The sequence below is a fragment of the Brienomyrus brachyistius genome, unplaced genomic scaffold, assembly GCF_023856365.1.
Source record: "Brienomyrus brachyistius isolate T26 unplaced genomic scaffold, BBRACH_0.4 scaffold531, whole genome shotgun sequence".
Taxonomy (NCBI): domain Eukaryota; kingdom Metazoa; phylum Chordata; class Actinopteri; order Osteoglossiformes; family Mormyridae; genus Brienomyrus; species Brienomyrus brachyistius.
Window position 1 is genome coordinate 61,129 of NW_026042806.1, and position 10,621 is coordinate 71,749.

General features: G+C 42.2%; 1 long non-coding RNA gene across 1 annotated transcript; it reads right to left on the reverse strand.

Moving 5' to 3' along the window:
* Positions 1 to 2,130: 2,130 nt before the first annotated feature.
* Positions 2,131 to 2,837, reverse strand: LOC125729154 (uncharacterized). The gene is made up of 3 exons (XR_007389626.1): positions 2,794 to 2,837; positions 2,347 to 2,484; positions 2,131 to 2,252 (listed from the first exon to the last, which is right to left on the reverse strand). It is a non-coding gene; the product is annotated as an uncharacterized LOC125729154 (long non-coding RNA).
* Positions 2,838 to 10,621: the final 7,784 nt, after the last annotated feature.

Below are 10,621 nucleotides of genomic sequence, written 5' to 3' on the forward strand. Positions count from 1 at the left end.
ATCAGTCGCGCGGGAGGAATCATGCCGTACCGGATCCCCATGGAGCGAAGCTGTTGTCTCACGGCGTTAAACTCTTTCTGTTTTCTGTGTACACCGGTCGCCAGGTCCTCATAAAATCTCACCGGACGGTTCTTGAAAAGAATCTGTCCCTTTGCCCTGGCAGCTCTTATCACGGTCATTTTATCCTTGTAATTTAGGAACTTCATGATCATTGTCCTCGGTGCAGCGGTGTTTGACGTATTCTTCTGGCCGATCCGATGAGCTCTCTCCAGCGTCAGAGCGGTATGTAGCGGTGCCAAGTTCAGAGCCTCCGGCAGCCAGTTTTCCAAGAAGACGCACGCGTCCTCTCCTTCCGCGCCCTCGGGCAGGTTAACAAGTCTCAAGTTAGAACGTCGCGATCTGGCCTCCAGATCCAGCACTTTGTCTTCGAGATCTTTGTTGTTATTTTCAAGAGTCCGTGCCTTTGCTTCCAAGGTGGTGATACTATCTTCTGCTGCAGATATCCGGGCCTCCGCCTCACCGACCCGTTTAGCACACTCATTAACATCCTTCCTCACAGTCTCTATTGCTGACAAAATACCGTCCAGTTTGGAGGAAAAATCCGATTTCAAGTTTGCAATAGCCGCCAGTACTGCGTCTAAGCTTTCGACCGTCTTTCCCCTCTCATTTGGCTTGTCAATTTTCTCCTCCATCACCTGACAGGTGTTGGTATTATTCTCGCTATCTTCACCACTAACATTAGCTTCACAGCTAGCCTCGGAGCTCGACTTAGAAGTGAAGTTAGACAATTTCGACTGAGTCGGTCTACTAATGTTTTTACCAAGTTTCTTTTGCGAGAGAGGCATCACTACTGGTCTTGTTCAACGTCCAATAAACGAGTATTATTCAGGATTTTACAGAAACATAGCGGAGCAGAAGTGGGCACGTCTTCTCAGCAAGCCGCCATTACCGGAAACCCTCATCTAGGCCTTTTACTAGGGATTTAAGGTCCTGGTTTTCCTCTCAGACCCTAGAACACACTGCCAGGCTCAGATTCCCGATCCCACATCCTGCTGAAGCCCTTCCCAAGATCAGACACTAGTTTTGTTTTCCTTGTTCTTATAGTAAAATGATGGTCTTTGACTTTTATACATTATCACTGTTCTGTTAATTACACATGACCTAATCTAAGTATTACACAAACCAAGCATAATTACTTAGAGATGTCATAAGATGGAAAATCCTTATTCAGTTAATTATTTTCCCCACAGGTGCTGACAGTGTGTCTACAGTGAAATGGGCCTGTGTACAGAGAGGATGATCTGTAACAATCCCATGTTCCTATGGTGACAGATATAAAACTCATGTGAAATACTGGTGCAGAGGGTATAATGTGAGGTCATGTACTCCCATAGTACACACTGACTCTCCACTGGAGGGTAAAGTGTGAGTCAGAGATGATCCTGACCAGCAAGTCTTCACTGTGACCATCAACAATCTGACAGCTGTAGGAATTATTAGCTCAGGTATATTTTAATATCTCCACCAATATGTTTTGAAATTAATTAACTTTTAATTAATTATTATTTGATGCTGATTAGTAACCAATTGTTATGCCGAATGGTCGGTTCCTCCAAACTCAAATGCGAATCCCAGTGAGTCTGTTAATGTGAGACTTAAATGGGATTCATTAATAACCCGTATCGCTTAATAACTTGGGTTAGTAGGCTCGTCCAGCGAGCTGGGTCACCAGGTAATGTAAACGATCGGTAGCGAAGCTCCCCTCACAGCCAATGAGAGAGAGTCTCGCGATATTTCAGGCGAGTTTGAGGTTTCAGAGCGTAGTAGGCAGATCGCAGAGGCAGGGACTATTGTGAGCACTCAATGACGGAGGCTGAAGTTGTGTAAAAAGACATACATTTATTCCTACAACTAACATAAGACAGACATTATACCTAACAAACAATAAACATGAAATAACGGAAAAGACACAAACGATGTAATCATGAAAATGCAGTGACCAGATTTAAAATGATTAACCTAAAAAGGGAAAAACTGTTCTGCAAAGCAAGCAGTTTGTAGGAATATAAACCTAAAGGAATATAGCAGGTGAATAGGACAGTTTAGGTTGTTAGAAAGGAAAGGAAGTTGGTTTACTTGGATGCAGGAAAGAGGGAGGTCTTTGCAGTTGGTTGCAGTGGCTGATGAGCTGATGGGTGATGGCTCTCAGGGAGGCGCGGTGTTTGCAGCGGTTGTTGGAGTGGAGTCCCGTACTGGTGCAGAGGGTATAATGTGAAGTCATGTACTCCCATAGTACACACTGACTCTCCACAGGAGGGTAAAGTGTGAGTCAGAGATGATCCTGACCAGCGAGTCTTCACTGTGACCATCAACAATCTGACAGCTGAGGATTCCGATCGGTACTGGTGTGGTGTGAAGTACAGTGGAGCCTCTCTGATCAGGTTAATCTGTCAGTCACTGATGGTAAGATGTCTGTACTGCAGACTGTAGCCAATGAGATGCACAGTATGTAACATGTCACTGAGTCAAAAAGGAAGGACCTTAACACAAACACTGATGGAAAAATGTTTTAATATTTTAAAAATCTGCATTTTAATTTAATTCAATATGATAAACGAGACTTGGAAGAAGTAACAGTGTCAGCTAAATCGGGCGACTTCATGAGGTTAAATATGATAAGCAATATGTTAAAAAATGTCAGGGGTTGGCCAAACATTTACATACAGTATGTATGTTGTAATGGGCTGATATTCATAAACATTTCATTGCTGTGGAAATCGTTGAGTGTTTTACCTGTGTGTTGAAGTCCTCCAGGGCTGTCAGTGGACAAACAGGAGGTGACGGGTGTGGATGGAGACAGTGTCAGTGTTACTATGGAAACAACAAAAGACAAAGGATGTGGTGTAAGATTGGGGGCTCCTGTGCATCAGAGAGATCAGTGAGTTTGCATGGGAGGCCTGTCCTGATCAGGGATGACACAGAAAATAAAACCTTCATTGTGACAATGAAGAGGAAGAGGAAGGACACTGGAGAGGAAGGACACTGGCTGGTATTGGTGGCTGGTTGTGGAATCCTGCAGATTCCAGTTCATATTACTGTTAAACATAAGTAATTGATTTAAATCTGCCTGTGAATTATTTATGCTTGAATATAAATAGATACATACTAATCAACCCAGCAGTTTCACTCACGAAGGGGTTTGTGCTTCTTTGTGGGGATAATCCCCTATTTATCAGCTGTTGTGAAACAGAGTTATTTATTGGGATTATTGTTTCAATGATAGTGGCACGGTGGTCCAGTAGGCGGCGCTGTTGCTTCACGCCTCCATGTTTAGGGGTTTGAATCTGGCTTCTGCTCTGTATGTGTGGAGTTTGCATGTTCTCCACATGCTGTGTGGGTTTCCTCCAACAATCCAAAAACGCACAGTCAGGCTAATTGGTGTCTTTAATATTGAATGTGTGTCTTCTAGTTTATGATCAGTCTGTAATATGACAAAAATCACAGCATTTTCCACAGACATACAGCCAGTCACTTGTTATGTATACAAATCCAGACAAATCCATGTAGCTTGCAACATAATTCAGGCATTTTTTCATCTTTGTGAGGATGAATTGTTACTAATGGTGTGCAGACTGACTAACATGTCTGTAGGTGGTTTTTCATTGCAGCGTAGACCAGTGTTACAGTTGTACTCTGTAATATCTGTTCCAGTGCTGCATCCATCCATTGTCTGAAACTGCTTGTCTAACTCAGGGTCCCTATGGGCGCAAGGCAGGGAACGTCCCATGACAGGGTGCCAACCCATTGCAGGACACGCTCACACTCCATTCCCTCGCACAAGCACACCTACCGGCAATTTGACAACTCCAATTAGCCTCAGCATGTTTTTGGACTGTGGGGGGAAATCAGAGTCCCTGGAGGAAACCCCACAATGACACAGGGGGAGCATGCAAACTCCATACACATGGAATTCCAGCGAAGACTTGAGTACACGTGCCAGAGGAGTGAGGCGACAGTGCAAACCACTGCACCACCATGCCACCCTGATACAATAGATACATTAAAATATGTTAATAAAATCATTTATCTCACCTGTTCACTATCAGTGCCCTGGGATGTGAACACTAATTCATTGTTCTCCATCTAATCATTTTCTCTGTAGAATATCTTTCATAATTTATATTTCAGTTTCAAGAGTGACCTTTTCTTAGTCTTACTTACTTCAGTCAGAATAGATTCACTGTTTTGCTCTTCAAGTTTAAATGTGATATGTGTGACTGACAGACACACTGGTGTATTATATGTCTCACAGGTGGGAGCAGGTTCTGGATGCTGTACTGAAAGCTGGGACTGGTGTGTTTTACGTGATTTGCACTATCATCACCATTCAGCTGCACTGGACCTCCTGTAGAAAGCAGGAACCAATCAGAGAGAAGCAGAGGATCTCCCTGGATCAGAGGAAGCTGGCAGAGGAGATGACCTTCGTGGAGTAGAATGAGTCAGACGAGCTGTAAAATAAACGGTTATGCTAACTGCAGTGAGGCCTCTCTCACTCGGCCCTGCTCAGTCTGTACAGTCATAGCATGAGAGTCAGTTAAACACAGAGGGGATGATTATCTGCTGGCAACCTGTACAACCACGTATTGGCCACTTATTCACAAGTGCTTTGCTGCCACCTGCTGGTTAATGTTTAATAATCGTTATCTTGTGAAGGTAAGACTGGTTTTTATTAAATTGTCTCTTGATTCTGAAAAAATATGGTACTATGCAAAAGTCTTGGGCCATCAAAGAAAACGTTTAATGCTATTTAATTGGGTTGTGTATATTTGCTCAGAACAAAAACACAATTATCATAAAAATATATGCAAATTAAAAGTGACACAATAAAAACTAACAAGAATTTCTTCTTTTCTCCATAAAGTTACTGATGCCTTGTTGGATCGCTAGATGAACCACGCTTTGGATCCTAAACCTCTCCTCAGGGGCACCCCAGCCATTCCATGTATTTGTTAAATTCTGCCACCAGCTCACTTAATTAATTAATTTAATTAAACAAATGTGTCATGCCCGGCTCGTCCGCTCCTCCTGTGTGCCACGCCCCCTGATTACCCACGTGTTTTCTCCCGATTGTACCCAGCTGTATCTAGTTAATTTGCTCAGTCCTGTGTATTTCAGTCCGTGTCTTACCCGAGTCCTTTGTCCGTCATTGATGTCAGTTGATGTTCGTGCCCTCGTCCCTGAGATTAAACCCCTCGTTTGCCCTGATTCTCGGCTGTCTGCCTGCTTCTTACCCGCCTGCCCGCGATCGCTGCCGTCTCCCGTGACAAAATGTTAATGATGCATTGATTAGCCATAGGAGTTGTGTTATAAAAAGATATAGGTCTATTGGATGGTTGGTGCAAATGTTTTACTAACTTTAGAAGAGATTTTGAAATGACTGGGCTGCCACACTTTGACGGACAAAATATTATAATTCTAGACCAAGATGAAGATCATTTGAACATCATTTTCTTCGACAGCCCAAGACTTTTGTACAGTTTTGTATGTGTCTTTTATACTGGTCATAATTTGTTTAAATACATGATTAATAAATTGATACTTTACAAAACATTTCATATTTTTCTGAAATTGGTAATTATTAAAAATGAATTTCACAAACTTAAATGGTTTGGCTGCGATGGGCTGGCCCCCCATCCAGGGTTGTTCCCGTGCCCATTGCTTCCGGGATAGGCTCCGGACCCCCCACGACCCAGTAGGATAAGCGGTTTGGAAAATGGATGGATGGATGGATGGTAATTATTAAAAATGAATTTCACAAACTTAAATGGTTTGGCTGCGATGGGCTGGCCCCCCATCCAGGTTTGTTCCCGTGTCCATTGCTTCCGGGATAGGCTCCGGACCCCCCACGACCCAGTAGGATAAGCGGTTTGGAAAATGGATGGATGGATGGAGGGATAAATGGTTTGGAGTTTTTAGGTCACCCCTCCTCGTCAGAGCCCACCAATCAGGGACTCTTTAAAAGAGTGATGTAATCGGGAACGCCCACTTTTCAATCTGCAGTACAAATACACCAGCTTGTCTCTGCTAACAACAGCCTGTGAATGTCAGTTAAGGAGGAAACAGTACCACATACATATTGGCCAACATCAAATGAAAATGTAACACACGAAAACAGGACTGCCCACTTATCACTCTGCGTAAAATCACACCAGCTTGTCTGAGCTGACAGCAGCCTCACATATCAGCTAAGGAGGAAGACGGCATATCAAAAGTAAAAAGAAAGACACCATCAAATGAAAATATCCCTGTGTGATCTATTGGTTTCTGCTTTCACTCCCATTAAATGACAGTAAGTCTAGTTGGTGTCCGTGGTGCTGAAAACCTGGATCAGTAAATTCCAAATGAAACTTCTTTACCTGATTTAACTGTAACTCACTTATTTTGTTGGCAATGATGCTTTGTTGAGTCTAGAAAGGCGCAAAGTGGGTTTCAGATAAATTAAATGAAGTAGTTTTGCTTAAAAACCAAAAAGCTTTGAACAATCAGTTCAGCTTTGGACTGTAGTGCTTCACAAAAGTAAAATCCATCCAGTTAAATCTCTTTATCCCCAAGTCAAGAAGATATCAAATGCAGAAGCACATTGTGGGAGATACAAGGTGCAGACACATTAAAAGCACTTTTTTTGTGTGAACATTATAAAACAGATTGATACACATTAAGCAGTTTGTAACTTTACATCCAGACCTACATCAGTCAGAAAAAGCAGGCGATGACCATCCCATCCAGCAGCTTCATCTCTGATTGTACAGAATCCCATGTCAGCGTAACTTCTGAAGTCATGACTAAACTAATTTCCAGCTCTGCCTTCAGTTTCATCTGTTAAATTAAATTAGGAACTAAACTAAACTAGGAGGGAAATATAGTCAAGCTACTTAAGTAGCCGAATTTTGTGTATCCACTAGAGGGCAGCCACACATAGATTCCCTTATGAATGGTTCTGATGCTTCCGGAAAGCACTGCACAAAGACCCAGGTATGCCAGTGAGGAACGGATAAAGAGCAGACGGATCCAAATACTAGCTGTAATATATAGTATTTTCAATGAATTTAAACAAATTAATATAACAGTGTCAGAGTGTCAGATCCATGTGACTTTTTATGATTGAAGAACTTTGAAAGCCTGAATATAACTGAGGAGGCCCACGGACCCCATTATGTGTGAAACATCATTGTGGTGCTGAGAGAAACACAGGACTGCTGATAAGACCCAGATGAAGTGAATTACCTGACTTTGCCCCCACCCATCCCCCCCCCCCCCAGGATACCCCCACCCCTGTCATACAGACACCTTCCTAACGGACCTCATGATTTGTGCTGATCCACACATATGAAAAGGACCTACTGCAGTGACATTTTAAAACTGTATAAAACATAATAAAGACTGAAATAAAGGCCTGAGGTCAGACCCTCTGTATGTAGCACACAGTGTTTCTGCAGAGTCTCACACTCACATCCTGTATGACGACTTTTCTGCTTTTCAGAATAAGTCTGATTTCACTGCTCTTTGCTCATTTGCAATATGAGGAAGTAACAGTTTAGAAAAGAACTAGACTTATTTGATTAATTTGTTTGTAGTTTAAATTCTGTGAGCATGAATGATTCACTGTGAAGACCAGCTATCAATAATTTTGCTATGAAATCATGTTTCTAAAATGATAAGATTCTAGATGAAATCAAAATATTTATTCCTGGTAAGAGCAGGACAACAGCAGCATCAAACTGTTTTCCTTTTTACAGACAAGAAATAGACAGGAAATGCATCAGTGCACAAACAGTTTATGAAAATCAAAGATAGATGGATGATTTTTAAACATTTAAAACCCACAAAAAGGGAGGCAGTGAGGTTAAGGAGAGTCAGGAAGTCAGTGTCAGTCTCCACAGATCTGAGGTCAGCGATACACACATAAGGCTCCTCTGATGCTCCTCTTCATCCTCTTCTTCACTGATGGGCCTCCAGGTGAGGATCACTTACTCTGGGACTCCACCATTCAGCGTAGTTAAGATGAAGATACATTTTGCACAATATACTTACTACATCTGTTTGTTTATATTCATATTGTTCCATGAAGTTTGATCACTTCCCGATTATAGTCTGTGGTGGTAGCATGTTGACCGACTGATTTTAGAATTGACTGCAGTCTTCTTTGTGTCCACTATGTGGCAGCAGTATAAAGGAAATATCTTATTCTGTCACAGCTGCTGGTGTGTGTAAAAATTCACATACTCTGATAACAAGTAATTCTGCCTCCAACTGTTTGTCAGGGATCTGGGCAGGAATGAATTACATGCCGACTGTACATACAACAGAGATAGGCTCCTGGGAGAACTTTGCCAGAAGTTGAAACACGACTTTAAGAATGACACTGATACAGAGTACTCAGCTGTTTGGTTGAAACTAAATCTTGGTCTGGATTTTTACATTCTGGACCTGAACTACCCACTGCTGCACTGACCCCCACCTTCTTCTTTTTTTTTCCCTTTGTCCTGTCCGGCAGCTTTAGCAGAATCATGGTCTGAATGCACTGCTGTGACAAACATGTTTGCTTTACCATGAGGGGTTCTATAAACTCTGTATAGGCCTCTCATGTTGATCGATTTCATTTTTTAAATTTAAAAAATTTATTTATTTCATTTTTAACCCGTAAAGTATTGCAGTGGGTGAGCTGGCCGAAGAGGATGGACAGATTAGGAGGGAAAAAAAGAAGGAAAAAGAAGAAAGGAGCAAGTGAGATGAAATGAAAGTTTTTAGCGGGTGTCTCTAACTTTGCTCTGCCATTGCATGCACACCACTTCCAGGGCCAGCCTTGCTCTCACGCTGATATACTGTCAGATTATGCACATCTTATATGTTGTTTTAACCCTTAGCGTATTAGTAAAGGCTGTTTTGTACTTACTTGATGTGATGGTCCACTTTACTGTGGCCTTGAGCCACATTAGAAATTTATTTCTGATATATTTAACTTAATCCTCATTTTTCTTTTGCCCATGAGCACGAAACAGCTAAATAATTAGCATGATGCAGAAGTTATTCTCAGACAGGCACTTAATCTAAAAAGCAGAAATGTCATCATACACGATGTGAGGGTGAGACTGCAGACACACTGTGTGCTGCATACAGAGGGTCTGACCTCAGGCCTTTGTGTCAGTTGTTATTATGTTTGATTTGTGATTCTCACCTGGAGGCCCATCAGCGGATGAAGAGGAGCATCAGAGGAGCCTTATGTGTGTCTCACTGACCTCAGATCTGCGCAGACTGGCACTTACTTCCTGATTCTCCATAACTTTGCTGTTTCTCTGTCTTTATCTGTTACTCAGGAGTCCTGAAGTCCAATGAAAAATCCGCTTTCTCCTGTCTATTTGGCTGATACAAGTTCTGCTCACTTCTGCTTGGGTTGCATGGATCACCAGCCACTTGTCACCAACTAACAGACCACAGCCTACCTGACCAATGTCATAACTGGTGCACCTAGGTATAAAATTTAGTCTCACTGTCTCCAAAAAAGGTCACTGTCTGGAACCCCATGGAACCACATTTTTGATTCCTTAGGCAATTTTTACACTATGTGACAAACAAAAACAACACACAAGTTTGTCTCAACACAGGCTCCATAGTCAAGAAAGCACAGCAGCACCTCTACTTTCAGCGGAAGCTGAGAAAAGTCCATCTCCCATCCTCACAACATTTTACTGGGGAACTACTGAGAGCATCCTGAGCAGCTGCATCACGGTCTGATTTGGGAACTGCCTCGCCTCAGATCATAAGACCAGCGGATAGTGAGGATAGCTGAGAAGATTATTAGAGTCTCTCTCCCCTCCATCATGGACATTCACATCACACGCTCCATCCGCAAAGCCACCAACATTGTGGATGACCGCACCCACCCCTCACATAATCTTTTCACTCTGGCATCTGGAAAAGCATTCAGGCCTCCACAACCAGACTCAGAAACATGGCGCCTGACTACTGAACTCTCAGGGACTGATCTGATACCACACACAACACACACACACACACAGCTGTGTAATTATATCTTCGTGGGGACTCTCCATTCATTTCTATGGGGAAAACTGTAATCCCAACATGACAACTTTAACCCCTACCAACCCCTAACCTTAACCATATGTAACCAAACCAAAAACAAGACTTTTGGCATTTTTAGTTTTTTGACTGTATTTACAGATCTTTGTGAGTACCTGAAAATGCCCCCCAAAACATCAAAATAACAGGTTTTTGTCACATTGTGGGGGACATTTGGTCCCCACAATGTAATATACACCTAATCCACACACACACACAGAGTAGGTATTTGAATCTTTGTGGGGATTCTCCATTCATTTGTATGGGCGTAACCCCAATCCCAACTATGGGAACCTTAAACATTGCAGTAGTTACCAAGCAGTAACAGTAAGCAACCAAATAAAATGCAAGACTTTTTGAATTATTCCTTTGGCTGCATTCAAAGAATTTAATAAAATTCAGTATCTTCTTACTTTCGGGAACGAAAACATGTCCCTACAAAGTCAAAATAACATGTTTTTATAGCACTATGTACATAACCACC